A 23,489-nucleotide genomic window follows, 5' to 3' on the forward strand; every position below is an offset into this window, starting at 1 on the left:
GTGGCAAGCAGAGAACATTGCGTGCAGCCAGCATGGTCTGGCCCAGAGCCAAAACCAGGGTGGCATCCCTAGAGAAACAATGGAGGTGAAAGGCGTATCACCCAACACTTGTAGGTTGTATAAAGCACACGTAGTCATCTGTCAGAGTTGAAATATGTTGGAACAATAGGGAGGGAGGGAAGGAAGGAGGGAGAGAGGAAGAGAAGGAGAAAGGGAGAGAGGGAGAGAGGGAGGGAGGGAGGGAGGGAGGGAGTACTGCTTTAGTGGTGCATCTATGAGGACATCAACACCAGCTCTCACATTCTTCAAAAGTTTACTTACCTGCTTACCATGAGATCAGATAGAGGAATGCATTCTTTTCAAATGTGGAGATATTGAATGTTAAGAGTCAGAGTTTAGGATGAGGTTCTGAGTTAGAGTCCAGCTCTTAGCTGTTGGAGACCACATTCCTTTCCTCCCAAGACTTCTCTGTCAGCTGCCTTTCCTTCAGGGTTTTACCCTGATGCTTCCTCTCATCTGTGCTTTCTTTGCGCAAGTCCTCAAAGGCAGCCTACACGCTGAAGTGTTTAGGGCTACGTGTTAGACTTCTGTCATTTGCTTAAATTCCAAGACTTGGTCCCAAGGACCTATGGAGATCTTCACTGGATCGTCTCAAAGGCTCTCAAAGTCAGTATGTCCAAAGACATTTGTATCTGCCCTCACCCTGACCAAAACCAAACAAGAATGCTTGTTTCTATTTCATGTTCTTTAAAACATTTAAAATATGTGTATGTGTCATGCATGAGTACTTTATTTACATTACCGTCACCCCAACTCCTCTCATGTTTTATGTTCACTTTCAAACTGAGGACCTTAGCGCTTGAATCTGGCACAACCACTTGTCCTAGATGGAGTCCTAGGATCATTTTTGTCTCCTAAAGGATGTCCAAGTGAACACCACAGCTGGACAGTTCTTTTTCTTCTACCCAGTCACCACCATCTTACTCCCCCGTGGGCTGAGTCATAGTCACACTTGCATAGTTTTACACATTTTATTTCAGGAGTCTTGCCTTCTCCTTCTCCATGCCCCTCACATCAAATCCACCCTCCACACTACCACTGACTGTGCCTTTGGGAAACAGATGCAGCTCTGTCCACTCATTCACTAAGTGATTTTCTTGTGTCTACAGTGTGGTTTTTACCCTCTTTGGGAATAAAGATGCAGCTAAGGCCTTTCACAGTTGTGTCCCAGTTTATCTGAGGAGAACTTTTGAAACTTAGAGAACTTGTTTACAAGTTCATACCACATCACCGACATCTCTCCTGATTCCCCTGATGGAATTATTAAACCTTAGTGGTTATGACTTTCCTTAATTTTAATCTACTATATAGCTAATAATAGTTAGAATAGGAATTCTGTTGAAAATGAAATATTTCTATATGTGGATGAAGAAAGTAAAATGTCAAATATTAAACTAACCAATGCCTGTTGTTCAATTGTTCCATTATAATTTTAAACTTCTGCAGCCTTCCTGCCTTAAAACACTCTCTTTGTAGCAACTCATTTTTGGGAGTGATCTGAGTTCTCAGAAAACAGGTTGGCACCCTTTTATACTTCCTTCTTGTCCCAAGAACATTCATCCCCGTTCTACCTTCTTAAGGTAGAATAAGAACTGCTGATTTGAAGTTTGCATCAATGCCAGACCTGGTCCTTCACTGGTGAGCATGCATGGATTCACATAGTTCAATTGAATCAACAACTCGAGGGTTTCACCTCCACTAAGTTCAAAAGCTCGGGAACTAAAGCATAGAGAACTTAAGTAACTCACCCAAGGTCATACCATGTGATATGTGATGGAGCAGGGACAGAAACCCAGGCCATCTGTCACAGTGCCAATGCTCTTGACCACTAATAATAGCATTGGAAAGCAGGAGTGAGGGCCTCATTTTTGTCTAAGAGTCACACTTAATCATTTATTTTTTAAAAAATGCAGCTACTTTTTTTTTTTTATAAAAAAACAATTGGGAGCAGATATGAATATGCTTGATTTTCGTGCTTCTGGCGGAATCTAGCTGTGACTCAGTTCTGATGGACACATTCTTCTACTGATACTTGGAAGCAAGGCTTTTCATCTCATGCTCATTTAAGTTAACAAATGGCTACTCCTCACGAAGAGGGGGAGCACGAAATCTGAGTCATGAACTCAGTGCTGACACTTCCCCCATTGTGCACTTCGGAGCTTTTCCTCCTGTGTCCTTGTAATCACACACACACACACACACACACACACACACACACGCGCGCGCGCGCATTTTACCCTAACTACCCTGATAAATCACAGACCATCTTGCTGAAGACCAGACATGCTGCTTGGACTCTGAGAAAGGAAGCGGGTGGATGGTGAACATGTGCAGCAGGATGGGGGGGAGGCAAAGTGGGGGAAGCACTGTGATTCTGATGGACTTCAAATTCAGGTGCTAAGCTAAGCAAGTCAACTTCTCAGACTGAAAACACACTGAACTGGTGTGTGTATGTGTGTATCAATGCCTGTGCACGTTCCTTTGTGTGCATGTATTGAGGCTGAGTTGTACAGAAGGCAGGGAACACAATTAAGCACAATGTCAGACTCAGGATCGACCAGTGTTTTAGTTATACTCTGAAGAGAAGACACGATTGTATCATTTCAAATATAGCACAGGTTTCACTGAAGGCATTGCTGTTTCTCTCCCTTCATATCTGTTCCCTTAAAACAACCTTTTCCTCTTTAGCTTTCCCACCTGCTCTGTGTCTTTGTATTAAATAGCTCATAGTATTTGTCTGCCTGTGGCAGGACTTCCAGGATTTTGGAACTATACACCAAGGATACCAAGGATGCTGTACTTGTCTTGGCTCAGGGATAAACATCCTTTGAAGGATGGATGAAGTCTTGTCCCTGGAAGGCAGTTAAGGAAATTTCCTGCCACAGCACAAGTGTAGTATGGGTACCCAGGCTCTTTCTTACTCCCTTCATTTTTGCCATTGATTATGTCTCCGCTTAACATCAGCAGCTTTATCCAAAGGCCTCTGCTGAGACTGAGATTACAATAGGACAGAACAGGTTATTTGCTTGTAAGCCTGGGTCAGCCTTAGGCCTGATGTCTTGAACTGAGAATATTCCCCGGAGCCCTTAGGGAAGCACTTGATGTGTCCAGTCAGCAACTAATATCCAATCTCTGCTTTTCATTATTCTTCACTTATTTTTCTTCATGAACATGTAGGCTTGTCCGGGCATCCTACATTGTTTAGGGATTGTGTAGGAGGGAGCTACATAACAGATTATGTAGACACAAATTCAGTATAATTCACTAATGATGGCTTGCTGGATTATGAGCAGGCAAGTGCTTTTTTTTTTTTTTTTAACTGTGCTTCATGGTTGACATAAATCTTGTGCTTTCTTTGTGGGCAGTGGGAGGGACAGTGGGGAGATGCTTGGAGAAGGTTTCTGATAATTTCCTGTTCTAGGAAGCTTAAAGCTTAAAAAATTGCAGTCTAGTGGACATTAATTCCTTACATGAGTGGATACTCATTCCTTGACCGTTCCTAGGTGCCCGAGGCCCGTTGTGACATTATAAGTATTGGAAAGCAGTTTAGTGCCTCCCTGAGGTGAAAAAGAAAGCCCGCAATGGGGTAACTCCCCAGAACTGGAAAAGAGAGCTCCCCAGATTAGCCATCTAAAGCAGAGGGTGATTCATATCCTGTCATTAACATAGCAAAAAGGATGTCCTCCTTTACTCACGACATGTTTGAGCTGGAAAAACACATTATGTTAAATTCTCAATTTCCTGCTGGGCCATATGAGCTTTCCTAATGACCTGCCATTGGCAGCCTGACTTCAGAACATTCCAGGCTCTGTACTGTGGGGCACATGCTGAACGACTCAGGCATTAAAGTGTAGTGTGGCAACCTAACCTCGGATCAACAGAGTAACCTGCTTCTCCTGAGCACCAATGTATTCACATTAATACTCAAGTTCCTTTAGATTCCTCATGAATATTTTCAGATTGAATTTCAGGTTCTAACCTTAATGTTCAGGTTTGTCTGGGAATAAAACAAAACAAAACAACAACAACAACAAAAAAAAACCAAAACCCACAACAAAATAAGCAAACCTAACCCAAACCTGACCTCCCATTTAAAACTGCAGAGAAAATTGTTTGGAGTAGCCTCTTCTTGGGAAACAATACTTTCTCCTAGACAAACATGCTTTTTATATAAAATTCACATTTTTTGGTATTATAAAATTATATAACTATAGTGTTCAAACTTAGAGAATATTGCTCTTTAAGGAACCAGAACAATTTAGCCTGTTTAAAAATTGGTATAGTTCATATACAGAAACATATAGAAAAAATATGGTGGGGACTACTTTCACTCTTACAGGAGGCAAAGGGACTAGAGTTATAGAAAGGTTAAATCCCGAGAGAGTTTCCGGGATCACTCAGCTAGAATTTAATCCAGTATTTAAAGCAAAATGTCTGTTGGTGTTATAAGGCTGCTAGAACTAACCCCATCTCGGGTGGCTAGCCATCCCTGTGCTTGCAGCACCTGAAAACTATACTCCAGGCTGAAGTCTATCCCTCCACTCTGTCCATGCACACAGTTCCCTCTGCTGCATCTCTCCTTGTGGAACAAGAGTTTCTTAAGGTCAGCTTTGCTAGCCCCACTTTAAAGGCGAGGAAACTGAGAGTCAGAGTCACAAAGCCCCCAAAGGTAGTGGCAGGGTCTGAACTTAAGGTAGGCCCTACCACACCAGGTGTTTCTGAAACATTCAGAAGCAAAAGTTCAAATGTATCAGACAGTGTTCATTGACATTTGAGGAGCCACTATTCTAGGAGAACTAGAAGAGTCAACATTTCAGAGAACATTAGATTGGCTAATTCCTGGGTACAGTGGAGCTGTTAGGACACGATCCCTCCTGGCCAGAGTACTCATCTGAGAGGAAGTAAACGGTTGTTGCAAATAGGGTTTAGGAAGTAGGGAAGGACAGTGGAGATAACGCCCCTCCCCACTTGGTCTTAGCCATGTCTGCTATCTTTAGAGTCTCTCTCTCTCTCTCTCCCTCCCTCTCTTTCTCTCTTCGTCTCTCTCTCCCTCCCTCCCTCCCTCCCTCCCTCCCTCTCTCTCTCTCTCTCCATCTCTCCCGCTCCCTCTCCTCCTCTCTTTCCCTCTTGCTCTCCCTCTCTCTCTCTCTCCTCCTATATTGTCTATTTATGTGTGTGTATAAATTTGTATATATATATATATGTGCAAACATATAAATACAAGCACACACACACACACACACACACACACACACACACACACACACACACACACACACAAAGGCCTATAAGGTTTTTATTAGCAAAATGGGCTCAGCTTTGAAGAGCCTGGTAACTTCCTTTTGAAGAAGGTGGCCACTCCACTTTAATGCCAGAGCACGGAGGAGCAAAATTAGAACCAGAGACCAGTGCAAAAACTTTCCTTGGAGGTGCTTAACAGACAGGAGGGATCGAGTTCAAACCAGCTTAGCTCAACTCAACAAGCTATGGAAACTGGCTTAGGGTCACTGGGGATGCTGGTAGAGATTCTGAAGCCATAGGTTCAGGGCATTTTAGAAATCAGTGCTGAGGCCTCAAACCAGACCAACCAAACAGACATGGCTCAATTTCCTAACCCCAGTAAGAAGTAGTCTGAAGAGAGAAGATGGTTTTCCACAGTTCAGTTCATGGCCACCCTTACCGCTGCAACACTGTGAGGCAGAACATCATGGCAATGGGAACAAGTGAAAATACAGTCCACTCATTTCTGGAAACATGGAGAACTTGTAGAAGCAGCTGGAGGCAATATGTACCCCTCAAAATATCACCCTTCATTTTTCTTCCACTAAGGATGTTAAATTATGGATGCATCCATGATTTGATCTGTTTCTTTGCTTTGAGAGATGGATGGGGACCTTCTATTCAATGGTGGTTCTTAGCTTTCTGAATCTCTTTAGTGCTTATTGAAATGTGAGCTCTTTTCTAAACAATTGGGAATATTCAGATCAACACAGGGATGCTGTTTGGGGATTCCCATGGACTTTTGAGTTCTAAAAACTTCTAGGAGAGGGAAATAATATCTTTGCCTTCGAGGGTGCCTTCAAAACCAAGATGTTATGGGACCCATGGCATTTGTGGCTACTCGGTGTTTCTCCTTTTTCAGGTCATCTCTGTGTGTAGTGAATGGTAGTGTAAGTTTATAACAGAGCAGAAGGGGGGTTGGAGGCTCCGTGTAGAAGTGAGTGTAGTCACTTCTCAAATCATAATATGCAAATTGGGTTTGACTCCTACACCAAGCTGCTGTATAAAATGCTCTGTCTATACAGTTCTCCTTATCTCAGACTCCCCTGTGAGATGTCCATTGATTTGAACACCCACCTTAAGAGTTACTGTCTTCCCCTTCCTGAACCAGCCATGAAAGCTGTTGACTGGTGAAATACTTCCCATCTGAAGAGAAGAGTTTCTGGCTGGTGGGCAGTTAAATGATTCATTTACTGCTATTAGTACAGTGAGGAAATCTCATTCATAAATTTCCTCTTACTTGTAGCAACCTTATTTTAAGTAAGTTTTCATTGCTGGGTCATTTGGACTCTAGTGTGAGTCTTTGAATGGATGTGAATATACTTGTTAATCCACAGGGGCATCTTCATGAAATGGACCCTTCCAAGACCAGAGGTAAGCAGCTATTGCTAATCGGAGGTCAAGGTGGTACCAGAAAAGATATTTTCCATTGCTAGGGATGGATCAAACTGGGGATTTGGTATGCTATGTACTGATCTACCATCAAGTCACCTCCCCAGCCAAAATAGACTTTTGTAGGTAATGTAAGTTAAGAGCCCAACTTCCACCAAGGTTACAAAAGCATGTTCTGATGCCTAAATTAGTTACTGTCCAAAAAGCCTCAATTTTCTTAACTATGTTTTAAGAAAGAGTCCTGGAGTAATGAAACTGATAAATGAATATGAAATCCTAGGAGGTGAAGAGGCTTGCCCGAGGTCAGTGGATGCAGGGGAGGTGGCAGTATCTCTTTTTGGCAAAGTCAGAGTTTGGTACAGGGTGTAGTGAGAGTAAAGGCCAGACTTGGCTAATGAAAAAGGGTTGGGATGGATTTAGAGACCTTGCAAGTAATTCCACGAGCCATAAAATGTTACTCAAGGTCTTTGAATGTGCCTGAGGGACCAGTGCCAAGATTTGTCCAGGGAATAAGCCAGGAGTAGGACAGACTGGGTACATGTGGTGGGTGTTTGGAGACACATCACCTACTTAGCAGTTTTGCCTTGGCATAGATACAAGTGTAGGCTCCAACATAGGGCAGTTCTCACCCTCACACCCTGGGGGCTGTGAGTCTGGGCCAAGGGCAGGGATAATCAGGGTTGGAATACTGGGTTCCAGGAGAGAGTGAGGTAAAGTAGAGGTCAGGGGTGAGGAAGCACCCAATGCCAACCAGGTTTCTGGAATTATTACCACTTGGGGGTTGAGGTGCTGTGGGATTTTGAGATCCTTGTAGTGCAGCTTACTGCAGCAAGGCATGAGGGAGGCAAGATTTCAGGACACACACACACACACACACACACACACACACACACACACAGAGAGAGAGAGAGAGAGAGAGAGAGAGAGAGAGAGAGAGAGAGAGAGAGAGTCCAAACATGCAAGGTATATGTGATAGTAACTACATTCTCTGCCCATGAATATATCAGCACAGAACTGAATTCTTGAGAAGTCTTGACCCTGTAAACACTAATTAAGATATAGACCTGTTAGTATAGTTAGTATAGTGACTTTTCCATTCCTTACAGAAAACATTTTATACCCCACACTGGCATAACAGGACATAGTGGTTGGTATTTCCTTTAGAGCAACTATCTATAAAAAAACATGGTCATTGGAGTTACCAGCAGGCTCCAGAGGAAACAGGCTTGTGCTTGCCTTCTTTTCATGTGGCAGCCTGGTTTGGAATTTGATAAGCAGTCTTCTGTGCTGGCTGGAGGATGAGCTACTTGCTCTTTCACCTAAGTTCCTTCCATTCTACTTCATGGGAAAGTTCTTTTGTCCCATAGGTAGACAGAAAACTGGTAGGTCAATAGTCAACAGAGCACCCCTTTCTGGGTGTCATTTAGAAAGGTGTCCATTAAGAAAGATCCCTGGAGCCAGGCTGATATTTTCTCTGCCTTCAACTCTAATTGAGACACAATTGCAGACATGTTACTTCTCTGTGATCCTTGGTGTCCACATTTCTAAAATAGGATTCATAGTAGCCCTCCCATCCTGCATTTGGGTTCAGGAAGAAGGTAGTGCATGATATAAGACCTCCGATGTCTTAGAAGGATAAACATTTGTGTTAATGTTGGCACAGTTAATTCCACTCACCCAGGGCTTGGTAGTTCTCATAACAGAGAATCCTGTTCTCATTAGTAAAAATGATTGTACTGTACAGTGATGGCTTTGAAGTTGTATTTGCAAAGAAGATTTGGAGTAGCTTCCTGGAGATGTGCATGGTTCTTGAACAATTGCTTAAGAGGTGAGAAGATAAATATATACTCTTGGATGGCTTAGAGGAAGAGATGAGCTACCAGAAGATAATGAGTGAGAATTTTCTTTCCAACTGTGGCCTTGAGGAAATTGCAACCCAGTTTCAGTGGTGAAGAACCCGAGGGATGAGGGGGAGAGAGATAGAGGGAGCTGAGCTGGTGGATGGGCATCTGTCAGGAGCAGAATTGCACCTCCACCTCAAACAGGAGGCATTTCATGAGTCAGCATTAAAGTACCTCTAAAGGGTGTGCATGGGGCCCAGTGGAAAAGTTTATCACTCAGATGTGACATTTTAATAGGATTAAAACAACCTTGACCAAGTGGAACCAGATGGGGGTAAGGGGTAATGGGGTAGGGATGGCCTCAGAGCTCTTTTGAGGGGTGGAAAAAAACGCATGCAGAGTTTCTAAACAGCCTCCACAGACCAGTAATTGCAGATTGCGTGTAGTTCTAATGAGAAAGCATTTCACCTTGGCAAACACATCATCACCGTGTGTCTCCAAAGCCCGGTGGTGGCATTTGCCTGCTTAGCTTTTGAACCCTGAGAAGTGTCAGAGCAACGGCCAGGAATCACAGGAGACTTCAGATCTCTGATGGGTTAAGACGAGAAACATCTTAGCACATGGCTTATGAAAACCTCACACTTTAATTACGTGCTGGAAAAAGGTCATTGGGTGGAACTTCCTTAAGGATTCCAGTGATTCATATAGAGGGACCAGCAGGCTGGGAGTGTTTAAACATCATGTTGTAAAGCCTTTTTTTTTCCCCAATTTCCATGGAAAAGTGGTGAAGAATTCTGTAGCCATTAAGTCCATGTGAGTTTGTGATACTTCAAGCCGGAGAGTTTGGATAAAGAAGCTTCTAAAGGAGTGATACATGTGGAAAAAGTGGGACAATTTTAAAGATTTAAAAATAGCCAACACATTCTTGGGGTTCATGTGACCAGAACACTGCTGTGTGGTTTCTTTGAAGTGCTGTGTCCTTGGACGGAGTTTCTAAACTCATTTCACTATGACCTTTGGAAACAGCACTGTCCCTCTGCCGTGCGTGTTTATGCGTGTCTATGCGTGTTTATGCTAGAAACAGAGAAAACAGATCATTTTGCTCTTCAACAGTCAAATGAGTTTTGGATTTAGAGGTGACGTTATGGCTTGAAAACATATGTGTTTTTATTGGCTCTCTACAAATTGCTCCAGATACAGCAATCATGTTGCCTGGGACTGTGAAGTCCAAGAGAAGTAAGAGATGAGAACTTCAGATGGGTCATAGATGTTTGAGGAGTCTGCAGTTGGCCAACTTGTATACCTGCCGATTTCTAACTCAAAGTCTACTTTGGCGTCTATATGTCACAGGGTGAAGCAGGACTTACTGGAGTATTTTTAGGAGATGTATAGGACTGAATTCACCTACCTTACCTGGCAAGGAAGTGGCTGCATGCCTTAGTCCCCTTAAGATTGAGAAGGACAATACAAGTAGATTTGGCCAATGAATTTTGAGCAAAGTGACATGTATCAGCCTCAAATTGTAATAGTTCATGCCAGCGGATTATTTCCTAGAGGTAAGGCCATCACTGATGATATCACATTGAATCTGTCTTCCAAAACAACATAAAGATTTTCAGTTTCTGCATCTCATGGAACCTTTAAGAATTTTATTCCCGAGGGCTGGAGAGATGGCTCAGTGGTTAATGGCACTGACTGCTCTTCCAGAGGTCTATAGTGGCTATCTATCAACCATCTGTAGCATGATCTTATGCCCTTTTCTGGTGTGTCTCAAGACAACAACAGTGTACTCACATACATAAAAATAAATATATCTTCAAAAAAGAATTTCTCTTCCTACTAGAACAGGGCTCTTTAGATAGAAGACTCAGATCTCCAGGAATGGGCTGTCAGCTTTGTTTCAGTATGGTTCCTCTTTAGTTTGGCCATATGCCTTCCCTTCCTTCTGCTGCTGTCAAAACAATTTTATCCACGAAGTCTTGGGTATCTCAGTCCTCATCATGTTCTCTGGTTGCTCTATTCCTGGACGTACCTCAGCTTTTCTAGGATTGTCTTCTGGTCCTATTGAGGGTTTTCCCTCTCTGGAACACAGTCTGTAGATTACTGAACACACCACACAGTTGTGGGTGTTACTACTACCAGCACCACCCCTGCCTGCTGCTAGCATTTCAGCTTTCTCTTGTGGATACATGCATGGCCTGCATGTTTCAGTCTCCTTAAGATTGAGAAGGACAATACACGTAGATCTGACCAATGAATTTTGAGCATGTGTCAGCCTCAAGTTGTAATAGTTCATGCCAGCAAGAGACCCTACAGAGTTGTCTCTTCTCTCTGGAGAATACTTCATATGGTGATTTGACTATTATAAACAGAGCCATTCTATGGATGATGATAAGAAATAAGAATTGCTTGAACTCACTATAGTTTTGGAATTGTTATTGCAGTAACATTTAGCCAATTTGGACAATTTATATTGACTTCCATAATAATTTAGTCTTCTTTCTTTGTTGTGGAACACATTGTTCTAGAAGTTCCAGAAAGGCTAGTTTATGCCAGGATATTGCCAGACTCTCATAACCTTTCCTATTGAGCTTGCCACCGTTACCTGAAGGCACACGACTGAGGGAAAAATATGCTCTTTCTGAGCTTTTGTGCTATGAGATGAGAGGTTGGATGGGACACTCCTCAGGACCACAGCTGGCTTTCTATCACGTGTCCCAAAGGTAAGCTGGTTTCCTAGATGCCTATTCAACTGTACCCTGCCAGCCTGGAATGGGTTTTTCAGAATTAATAGATCTTTGCCTATAGCCATAAATGTTTTTACTTTCTGCCCTCCCTAACTTTGAGGCCTTTCAGTATCTAATTTCTTCTACCTTCATTCTGCTTTAGGGAACTCAACTGTCAAATCCCTGGGAAGAGATCCCTGAGCACCTGGTAGAACATAAGTTGCTCACTCTCCCATCTCCCAGGTTTATTTATTAACAAAGCCATTAACAGGACTCGCAGTGGCCATGAGTATTGACATTTTTTATTCTGTTTGCTGAATCAGAGCAAGGAGGCTGTCTTTCTCCTTCGTGTCCTACCTGCCTAACACTTAAAACCAATCCTGGAGTATGTAGGCAGCCAGATAAGATGGGGTAAAGTAATGCTTTCCATATGAGGGGGCTGGCTGAGCTGAGGAAAGCAGCAGTCAAGCCATGTGAGCAGCCTTGAATGTCAGCAATCAATCAATCAATCAATCAAATCAATCAATCAATCAATCAATCAATCATTCAGTCAGAATCAGTCAAGAAAGTAAGCAAGCAAATTGTATCATCCATGTACCTACCCTTCTGGAAACAGTGTGTACACAAGAGTTTGATTGCTGAGAGCCTAAGAGAAACCACCACATCCCCCTTGATGGTTCTTGCAACCAGAGACCCCAAATCTTAGGATATATTTCTATCAGGGTAGAGGCTAAATTGTTTTCTGGCTGCAAATGTAGTCTGTAGCCAGTAGGAAATAGGGAGCTGTCTGCACTGTCTCATCCTGTAGAGGAGGTAAGGGTGAATGCCTCTTTGCTTAGATGCTTGGAATGATCGGAACACTTCAAAAGGACAGATTTTAAAGGAGTTTAATTCCCAGGACTTGCACTTGGCTGTGATTTTCCAAGTAGTCATTTGAAAGGTAGGGTCATGAAATACTGGCGTTGTTTTCATTACCCATTATCCCTTTCTTTTTTAATTCAGCTGTGTATTCATTAGTAGTTGAGAGAAATATGAAAATAGAATCTTTTTTCTTTTTAAAATGGAAGAATTGGAAGAACACGCTAGCTCTTTAAATGACATCCACATTATTCCTCAGTTGATTGGAAAGGGTTAATTTGGAAGCAGGCAGTTCTGCTTTCTTCTCCTTTTGTTTGAGGTAAAATACAGAAGTGAGAGCATTTAAGAACTTGACTTTTTTTTTTTTTTTTTTTTTTTTTTTTTTTTTTTTTTTTTTAATATTCCTGGGAATTCATGTCCTGTTCATGGTCTCATGGGTATCATTAGTATAGCCCCAAACCTACATGGATGCTATGTCAAAAGTACATGAAGCAACTTGAGACTATGTCAGCAGGCGTGTTGACATTGCTTATAATCCTCCAGAGAGTTCAAATATGTGATTCAGAAGCAAGGGTTAACTTGCTCTCAAGAAAAGGTTTTATGCATGGTACATTTCCATCTTCTTCTAGAACATTGCCTCAATGACTGACCTACTGACTCCCCCTTCACTGGCAAGCCATGCTCTAGAGGACTGCCCACCAACCAGGCAATTGAGTTGTTGCGGCCTGGCCATCCTGCCAGAGTGCTCTGGGCTTCGGAGCAGAGCACTGTGATCAGCAGACTTTCAGCACAAGGCTTCGCTTATTCAGACCCCACTGTTGGCAATGCCGTGAACTGCTCTTTTGTGAGACTTAGGCAGTCACAATTAGTTTTCTGTTCCTTGATGGACATAATAAAGAGGCAGGGTGGCCTCTTTCCCTTGTCCAGGACAAGGACTTGGGAGCTTTGCCTTCTGCCTTCAGCTCCCCCACTAAGGGACTTTCCCCAGCCACCTTGCCAAGCCTCCATGACTCAGCCTCTTTCTTTGGGAATTGAAGATGATCTGATTTATTCAAGAGTTGTGAGGCATGCTTGAAAAGGCAGTTGAAAAATGCAGCTTGTGTAGAATGGCTGGCCATCTTCTATGGTTTGGAAACTGGCACAGAGGTTGGGGAATTTCCCTTTCTTGTGTGGAGGTCTGTGGTTTTTCTGTGCAGAAAAGGAGGGCTGGCCTGGTGTAACATTCTTCTGATCCCTCCTACTTCCTCTTGGGACCTGTGCCCTGTGATCTGAGCCTGTGCCCTTTGCTGTCAGAAGCCATGTGCTCCACCATGCTAAGCTGCTGATTCTCCTAGTTTTCAGAAAAAGTCACTTTAACTTTAAGATTTAGAACAATGTTTTAGACAGAAGGAAACACAGTATGTGAAATGTTACTCAGAGAACCAGTTATCCTTGACCATAACCAGGAAGTAGTAGTGCAAACGACCAAGTTCGTACACAGAACTTGTAAAAGATCAGCCCTAATGAGCTAGAGGGACATACAGTGACTAACTGCTTAGTCACTGTCCTTCTAGCAAGGACCTGCCATAGTGGAACTAATTCGACATAGTTACTCTGAGGAATATAGTTGATAACTAAAGAAAGAAAGGAACACAGAAAGAACACATTACTTAAAGATTGTCTGTAATAGGGAGACTATCACCTAACAAATGTATTCAAGTAAATTCTGGCTTCTCATTAATAGGAGTTGTATCTGGTGTGCAGTCTCAGTTAAGAAGGAGAACAAAGGCTTTAGCTAAATAGGAAATTGTCACATTCCACAGGTACCCTGGAGTCCAATGATAAATAAAATTACTATTATCGAAATGTTACACTTAAGTAAATGGAAAGAGATGTTGCATATGATATATTTATTGAAGATATTTTGTGCATAGCAAAAAAAAAACCTTTATAAAATCTATTTAGATGTCTTAAAATGTGCCAGAGTGGGCACAGTGAAATTCATGATCATATTTAAAATCCGTAGGATTTTATAATATAATTTACAGTGAGAAAGGAAACAAAACAAGTCATAATAATGTCCCAGTGTGTACCTACGGGTAGAGGCATAGAATTTTGCTCTCTTTTCTTCTCATCAGCAAGCACAGTAACCTGTATGTAGCAAGGTGTTGAACATTCATTAGCTGGTAGTTAGTTGAGTCATATCCGATCCATCAGAAACAGGCTTTCTGTCAATGGATCTATGTAGATGTAATGACTAGGAAATATATGATCACTTTTGTCCTTGACTTTAGCATCCCATGGCCTGATCCAGGTTCTATTCACATATATCTAGGTGTTTCTTAATGGAATACAATGTAAGAATTAAGAATAACGTATCTGCAATGAGGGGACTGGATGGGTTTGTAAGAGATTTCTTTATTTGACATTCTTAATATACCGTGTACACAGCTGGATAGACATTTCTCAGCAGAGATCTTCTTCTGATAAAAGAGTAACAAAAGGGAAATTGTTCCCCTTAATGCAATCTGCTTCGTGATATTGGAGACAGAGAGCCACACAGAAAGAAACTGGTTTAAAAATTGAAAGAGTCTTCTGAATGGTGATGATTTTCTCATATCCAAATTCTAGTAAGTAGAAGTTTTTTTCTTGATTGGAATGCCATTTCTTTGTGAGGCAGGAAATATGGTGGCTGTTGAGACTAGAAGAAGGAGGTATTTTCTTCAATACTCCAAGAAGCCACCAATGTCACAGGGCTAGGGTGGATTTGGAAGTCATCATGTTCAAGGATTGACTTAAGCATTGCAGCTCACTGGAAAACAACTCAAGGTCGTGGCTTAAAGGTGTTTTTCACTTTATGGAGAAGGCATAATACTTGGGAGCATGAAGATAGAGATTTAAGGAGAGAGAAAGAGAGAAAGAGAGAAGGAGAGATAAAATGGATAAATGGCCTTGTTACTGAAAGGACCAGAGCCTCACCCTCGGGCACCCAAAGAGTGTTCAGTCATGGTGATGAGTGACTGAGGCCTCAGAGAAAGCTCACTCAGCAACCCCAGCCCTTGACTTCACTGGTCTCCCTGGGTAAACAGTTGGGTTCATCCAGCTAGTACATAGGATTCTCCTTGTAAAAGAGACGTTTGGTTGTCTATGGTCTGGCTTGTGTGTGGCACACCACAGCCCCAATCATGAAGCCAATTAGAAGCACAGAGATGTGATGTCCTATGTCATTGGAGGGAGGAAATAGAATTTCCATCAGAAGTTGACAAGGACTGGGCTAAGCTGCCACATCCCTGAGTTTTAACGTCTGCTATGACAACAGCAGAAAATGTGACCCTTCAGTATAGATGCTAAGACCAGCTGCAAGTTTCTTTCTAAGAAATATCTCTAGTCCCTAAATGATCAACACTCATATGGACTGAACTGGGACTTAAAGTTGTCTTTTTGGTCTTTTTTTGGTCTTCTTCCTCTTCTTCCCCCTCCTCCTCCCCCCTCCTCCTCCTCCCCACTCCTCCTCCTCCCCCTCCTCCTCCTCCCCCCTCCTCCTCCTTCCCCCCTCCTCCTCCTCCCCCCTCCTCCTCCCCCTCCTCCTCCTTCCCCCCTCCTCCTCCTCCCCCCTCCTCCTCCCCCCTCCTCTTCTTCCTCCTCTTCCTCTTCCCCTTCCTCCTCCTCCTTTTCCTCCTCTTCCTCCTCTCTTCTTCCTCTTCCTCTTCTTCCTCCTCTTCTCCTCCTCTTCTCTCCTCCTTTTTCTTCCTCTTTCTTTTCTCTTTCTTTTTCTTCTTCCTTTTCTTGTTTTTCTTCTTGTTCTTTTTTACTGTTCTTGTTCTTCTTTTTCTTTCTTTTTATTTTCAGGAGACAGGGTCTGTCTGTGGGGCCCTGGCTGTCCTAGAACTCACTCTGTAGACCAGGTTAGCCTTGAACTCAAAAGATCCAACTGTGTCTGCATCCCAAGTCCTAAGAACTATAATTATCCATGCATTTGTTGAAATTTGTAATCTTAATGAATTATTCTTGGCAAAGTAAAAGAGGCAACCCAGAAGGTGGAAGAATAAAGGAAAAAGAACTTAGCATTTAAAGGTTCCTAGCAGTGATTTTTATTAGTAGTGAATGGAATGACACAATGTTATAACATGGTAGGACTGGGTCATCTGCTTTCTAAATGTTCAGCTTTTAGCAGCAGGCATAATAGTTAAAAATATTAGAATCCAGACTCTTACATGTCATGTCACTGGGGGAATGAGTAGTAATTGGTTGTTGGAAAATCTAAGCCATAAAATATTATGTTACACATGTGGAAATTTTATTCTCTCAATCACAGATAAATATTTGTTACATACATAACTGAGTTTCAAGTGGTCTTTGGTTCAGGCATAGACTAATGTGTTTATCTTCATGTTACACATTTTTCAATGCCAAGGTTGGATTCAATCAATGAATTTTCCATTTAGAATATCTGGTAATTTTTCCCTGTCATCTAAACACAAGGTGGCAAGATGAAAATCTTATACTGTTAGATGCCTGTTTTCTTGAGGTCTTGGTTTGTCTTCTGGATTTGTAGTGCCACCAGAGTTATATCATTCATAATCTGCTTAAGTGATCTACTTATGTTGGTGAAGTCATAGGCTACTTGACAGGTGTGAGAATTAAGTCAGAAAATGAATCATTGATTAAAGTCTTATTGATCAGGACCCAATCAGTGAAGAGCATGACAAAGTTTTTGGATATGTTAGAAGGGGTTCCGTGTTCTTAGAGATGAAAGAACAGATGTCTGGATTTGTTTGGTTCTTACTGATTTCTGTAGGCTCCTGTGGATCTGTCATTCATCAAATCTTGCTCAGACTATGCCTTAGGTTGTTCACATTTTCACCTGTATTTTAATCTGCTTTAGGTCAATGTCTCATTGTTCTATCCATAATGAGTTCTTGAATTTAATAATTTGTGTCTTTATTGAATAAGAACTGAACTTTCTGGTAAATTATCTAGCATTAGCTGAGGGTATACTTTAATCACCCCAGAAAGTACATAGCTTTACAGAAGCATTCTGACACCTCATACTGTATCACAATCCAATAAAAGTTATTAGAAATTACTTCCAAGCAGATAACTTTTGTAATCTCACGTATGAGGAACTGGAAGTATCATGATTATATGACTTCTCAGTGACACCAAAGACTTATCACTAGTATGTCTGTTCATGGATCCCATTGGACATCTGACATTAGCAGAAAATTGTGACCATTAACATACTTATGTCCCTTAAGCACACTCCTTCATTTACTTGACAAACATTGGTTTATGTGGTATTCTGAGAGCATGACTGAACTCTATGTCATCAAGCGAGGACACAGGGTTCTCTTTGTTGTAGAATAGGAGTTTGTAGGTCTATGGTGGAGACCTATGTAATGTCACTAGCAGCAGAGGTCTCAGCTTTTCAACCTCATCTAGTGCCATTGCTAGGGCTTCTGATGCTGTGAGGCACAGTATGGGAGAAGCATCTAAAGGCTAAGGGGTTGAATGTAGGTCAAGCATGGCACTCTTAGTCTGGCATATGTGTGGCTTACCACAGTCCCTCTGGTGCCAGTAAGGAGCATAGTCTGCTGATGGGATGTCCTGTGCCATTGAGATGGAGGAACAGAACTGTACTTCTTCATGGAAATATTCATGAGAGCATGTGTTCTTCAATCAGGGAATTGGCTGGAGAATACAGAGATGCTTTGGACAGGGAAACAAGACATGGGAATGCTCATGACACCAGCTTCAGACCGAGAGGTCCCATTCTTTTTTTTTTTTTCTCTTTCTCTTTGATTTTGCATATTTAGCATCCAAAGTTCTGGTTAAAGATCAAATTTACAAGAATCATTTATGTCAGTAACTTTCCAGAGACTTGAAGGGAAACTAGGCTTAGATGCAGACATACACCTGAACCACACCAACGGCTTTGTGCAGTTTGAGCATCTCTGGAACAGCCATCTTGATTTGTTCTGGTGTGTATGTGTGTGCAGTGTGTGTATGTATTTGAATGTGTATGTGTGTGTGTGTATTTGTGAGTGTATTCATGTCTGTATGTTTGAGTATCTGTGTCTGTGTGAACGTATGTGTGCTTGTGTGTGTGCCTGTGTGTGAATGTATATGTGCAGGTGTGTGTTTGTATGTATGTGTGTTTCTCTCTCTCTCTGTGGTGTGTGTGTGTGTGTGTGTGTGTGTGTGTCTACCAATCACTAGATATTCAGCTGAGCTTTGAAAGTGGAGGTATTGGAACCAAAGTGAGGTAAACAGCACTGATCATGAACTCGGCTCAGTACAGTCATGAGAATAAAGCCGGTGGGGGCTGTATTTCTAATAAGACACACAAACTTTAGTTTTGTTTATACCTTGGATAGTAATATTCTTTTTCTGTCATTTCTAAGCACTGCATTTAAATGTCATGTGTTTGCTTTCGTGCCTTCTGGGTGGTGGTACAGGGATGTTTGAGTACATGGTACTGATTTTCTTCTTTGAAAACTTCTTCCCTTACCTCTATGAGTTTGTGTGTATGTGTGTATTGTATGTATTGTATGTATGTATGTATGTGTATGTGTGTGTGTGTATGTGTGTATGTATGTATTATGCAGATATACGTGTGAGTGTGTTTATGGAGGCCCAAGATGGATGATAAATGCCTTTCTCAATTACTTTGTATTTCTTTTTTTGTAAAATTAAAAATATTTTTTTGTACAACATATTCTGTTTGTGGTTCCCTTCCCTGAACTCTTCCCAGATCCTCCATACTTCCCTATACGCCCAAATCCACACCCTTTCTTTCTCTCTCCAGTTAGAATACAGACTCTAAAAAGTAATAATAAAACAAAAACAAACAGTACAAATAAAAAAGAGAAAACAGAAAAGCCAAAGAAAGAGCACAAGAAACACAGATGCTGAGACAGGCATATATCCACACACAGAAAACCATAAAAACAAACCCAGAAACCATAATATGATCTGTGAAGCAAAAAGAAAGAAAGAAAGAAAGAAAGCAAGCAGGCAAGCAAGCACAGACAAAGCATTGGATAAAAATCTTCCAAAATGTATTTATTTTTCTGAGGCAGAGTCTCTCACTGAAGTCAGAGCTCATCAACTCAGCAATCATGGTTGCCCAGTCAGCTCCAGGGATTTTCCTCTCTCTGTATCCCCAGCACCAGGATTAGAACAAGCTACAAGCTACAGGGTGTTAGGGATCCAAACCTATGCTTCCAAGACAATCACCCTACCAAACAGTTTATCTCTCCATCCCTCTGCTTTGAGTCATGAATCTCTCACTCTTACCAATAGTGTCTAATGAATCAAGGCTATTGAGTAGGACATCCTGAAAACTCTGCAGCATGTGAGCAATGTGTAGTCCCATCGTGGCTGAACAGATGATAGAAAAGTGTGCCCTTGGGCATCAGCGGAGTGACAGGTTCCCTCCGGGCCAGAGCTGGTGGCAATGGTGGCAGTGGTACCGCCGCCCTAATTCACCGCGCCCCTTCCCCAGCCCGCGACGTCACCGCGAACGCGAAACAGTGGCGGCCGCCCAAATACCAATACCAAGTGGCCGAGCTTCAGCAGCTGTGACCACCCTTCACAAACTGCCGCCTGGCTCTCAGCGAGCAGCGGCGATTCGGCTTCTCTCAGCCGCCTTTGTGACCTGTAACACCAACAAAGCCTTGGTTTTAGGTTGCCTGCCTCGCTCTTCAGTTCTGCCAGGTGGAACAGCCCCGGAGGCTTCCATCCTCGTCGGGCCTTGCCGCCCCCCCCCCCCCCCGCCTCCATCTTCACGTCTCAGGATGGTGAGCAGCAGCGGCTCCAAGGCCGAATTTATCATCGGTGGGAAAAATACAAACTGGTGCCGAAGATCCGATCTGGCTCCTTCCGGGACATTTATCTAGCGATCAACATCACCAATGGCGAGGCAGTGAAACTAGAATCCCAGAAGATCAGGCACCCCCAGTTGCTGTACGAGAGCAAACTGTGTAAAAGATTCTTCAAGGTGGGGTTGGCATCCCTCACATTCGGTGGTATGGGCAAGAAAAAGACTATAATGTGCTAGTCATTGGATCTTCTGGGACCCAGCCTTGAAGACCTCTTCAATTTCTGTTCAAGAAGGTTCACTATGAAGACTGTACTTATGTTAGCTGACCAGATGGTCAGTACAATTGAATATGTGCATACAAAGAATTTTATACACAGAGACATTAAACTAGATAACTTCCTAATGGGTATTGGGGCATCACTGTAATAAGTTATTCCTTATTGATTTTGGTTTGGCCAAAAAGTACAGAGACAACAGGACAAGGCAACACATACCATACAGAGAAGGATAAAAACCTCACTGGCACTGCCCGCTACACCAGCATCAGTGCACATCTCGGTATTGAACAGTCGCCGAGATGACATGGAATCTTTACGATATGTTTTGATGGATTTTAATAGAACCAGTCTGCCATGGCAAGGACTAAAGGCTGCAACAAAGAAACAAACATATGAAAAGATTAGTGAAAAGATGTCCACTCCTGTTGAAGTTTTGTGTAAGGGGTTTCCTGCAGAATTTTCCTTGTACTTAAATTACTGTCGTGGGCTGCGCTTTGGGGAAGCTCCGGATTACATGTTTCTGAGGCAGCTATTCCGCATCCTTTTCAGGACCCTGAACCACCAGTATGACTACACATTTGATCGGACGGTGTTAAAGCAGAAAGCAGCCCAGCAGGCAGCCTCTTCCAGTGGGCAGGGTCAGCAGGCCCAAACTCCCACAGGTTTCTAAGTGTGACTTTTGGAAGAGAAGCAGCAGAGCAATGACTGGAGCAGCCTCTGTCTCTCCCGAATCTAGACATCTTAGCTCACATGTTCACTAGCCATGGTTGTGGACAGCCATTTACTCGGTGTAAAGAACTTAATTTCTGTATAAACTGGCTCTGGGTAGCACTTCTGATCCTGAGCTGTAGCCACTGTATTTGTGAATATTAACTGAGGTAGTGAAACATGGTGTCCAGTTTTCTATTACATTTTTTTTTTTCAAGTGGAAAAGTTAACTAAATGGTTGACACATGAATTGGTGGAGAAATTGTGCATATGCCATTTTTTTTTTTTGTTAAAATCTTTTATTTTGAACTATACTGCTTTGAGATCTCATTTCAGAAGAACGGCATGAACAGTCTTCAGCCACAGTTGTGATGGTTGTAAATGTTCACAACTGTGTGTTCTTAGGGTTTTCCATCCCTGGGGTTTGCAAGTTGTTAACTTAAAATATTCTTTAAATGGCTGGCTTCTTGTTTGCAAGCCAGCTGATATGGTAGCAACCAAAGATTCCAGTGTTTGAGCATTTGAAAGACTCTGCCTGCTTACCTGTGCTAGAAATAACAGCATCTAAAGTGAAGACTTAAATTAAAAAAAAAAAAAAACCATAGTGACTATTAGATTATCTTTAGGACTCTGCATTAACTCTATAATGTTGGTTCCCCCCCCCCCCCCCCGAGACTCGGGCAGAGTCACACAGGGAAAGTGGGATTCGAACTGGGAGAGAGAGAGCAAAGGGCACGGGTTCGCCTTCTGCAGGCCAACTCTATAATGTTCTTGCTATTTAAAACCGCACATTTGTCATGGGAATTTAGTTACCATCTTACGACTGAACATGTATGTGTGTTGCTTACATAAATGTCATCACTGTAAACATCTATGAGCTGGGATTCTGTTTTTGTTTTGAAATGGGAGCTTTCTGTTTACAAGTTCATTAAAAACTTAAAACTGTTAAAAAAAAAAAAAGAAGAAAGAAAAGTGTGCCCTTTGGCTATTTCAAGGAGTACTTAAACCATCAATCAGCCTTTAAACCAGTCCTGTCTCATGCTTCCCGCAAGAGAAACTTGCAAATACAGACTGTCTCCTAATGTCTACAGGCTCCTTGCCACTCCTACCTTACAGAGGCAAGATATGAATATGCAAGATCAGACTATAATTAGGTCATAGAACAGATGCTATTAATCATATCATTACCATGGGAAATGAGCTATGACATATACCAGGAGCAAGGCTGAATCGACATTTGGATCTCCTGCGCTCATCAGAGAAGAGCTTAAAAAGGAGGATCTAGCAGAAGGCTGCAGTACCTGCCTTCCATTGCGAATGGGCGCTCTCAGGCCTAGGCCTTGTCTGGCACGGGAAGCCTTGCTTTCTTATGCCAAAGACAATTTAACAACAGCGAGTAGAAAATAGCTTTGGTGCGCAGTGCCCACTGCCATTTCTTGTTACTGTCAGGATGTCTTAAATTGCCCAAGGGTGCTTTTTGGTTGTTGTTATAGGTTTAATTATGGCAATGCTATCCTATGGGAGAGAACTAATTAACCTTCCGTCAAGAAATCAACTCTGATATATTACATGTGACATTAATGACTCTCAGTAGTTCAAGGCAAGTTTGTAAAGGTGCTTTTGGTTTTATTATCGTAGTTGACATCTTGAGAGGAAACTAGTGTTTTTCTTTTCTTTTTTTAAAAAAGCAAATATCATTATGTAACTTTCTGACATTGATATGAATATTGTACTGCTGCTAATGATTATAAGTAAAATGAAGATAAACAGGGTAATTCAGAAGTTTAAAAGAGAGTTTTCCACAGGCATCTTTACCACCTGAGAAGATGCTGAAGTGAGGATGAAAAGAGAAGAAAAGGAATGGAGAGGAAAAATAGCAATTAGTAAATTGCAGCCACCTGATGGATACGTCTCTTTGACAGCTTGCAAGGTAGGGCTTATTCTCCTGCTTGCATACACTTTTCTGATTTTAGGATACGAATGTAGAGTGGAAAACCAGTGACCATGCAGAGATCCCATGATGGCAAAACCCATGCATTTGCAAGGATACGCAACAGTTGTACAAATGGCTCATGTCTTACTAGGCACAAGTCTGTCTTACCATTTACTGTGGACAACTGTCCACTTTGTGGGCTGCTTGTAGCAAATCTAGGTGTTTAGTCGATGACCGATACTTTAGGTTATTCCTAAGCTACAACAACTCTGTCCTCAGTTCCAGTTTTATATGTCATATCTTGTTCTCTGTAGGTCCTACTTTTTATTCAATATATATATATATATATACATATATATATATATGTATATATATATATATATGTATATATATATATATATATATATATATATCTGTGTCAATTGTCTTAAATCCTTTCTGGTAAAGAACAAATATGTATATTAATAAAGATTATTTTTCACAATGACCCTATATGTTATCACTATTGTCATCTTTTTTTTTTTTTTTTAATTGGAGAATTACCTTGCCTAGTCCCTGGCATCTAGTGAGCAGATAGATGTACTAGGGCCACGATCTGGCTTTGAGCCC

General features: G+C 41.9%; 1 long non-coding RNA gene and 1 pseudogene across 2 annotated transcripts in view; both read left to right on the plus strand.

The window, feature by feature from the left end:
* LOC143435098 (uncharacterized) overlaps window positions 1–23,489 on the plus strand; it is a 71,651-nt gene that overhangs the window by 26,855 nt on the left and 21,307 nt on the right. The window lies entirely within an intron of this gene.
* On the plus strand, window positions 19,921–21,566 carry LOC117723912 (casein kinase I pseudogene; annotated as a pseudogene).

The sequence above is a fragment of the Arvicanthis niloticus genome, chromosome 19 (genome assembly GCF_011762505.2).
Source record: "Arvicanthis niloticus isolate mArvNil1 chromosome 19, mArvNil1.pat.X, whole genome shotgun sequence".
Taxonomy (NCBI): domain Eukaryota; kingdom Metazoa; phylum Chordata; class Mammalia; order Rodentia; family Muridae; genus Arvicanthis; species Arvicanthis niloticus.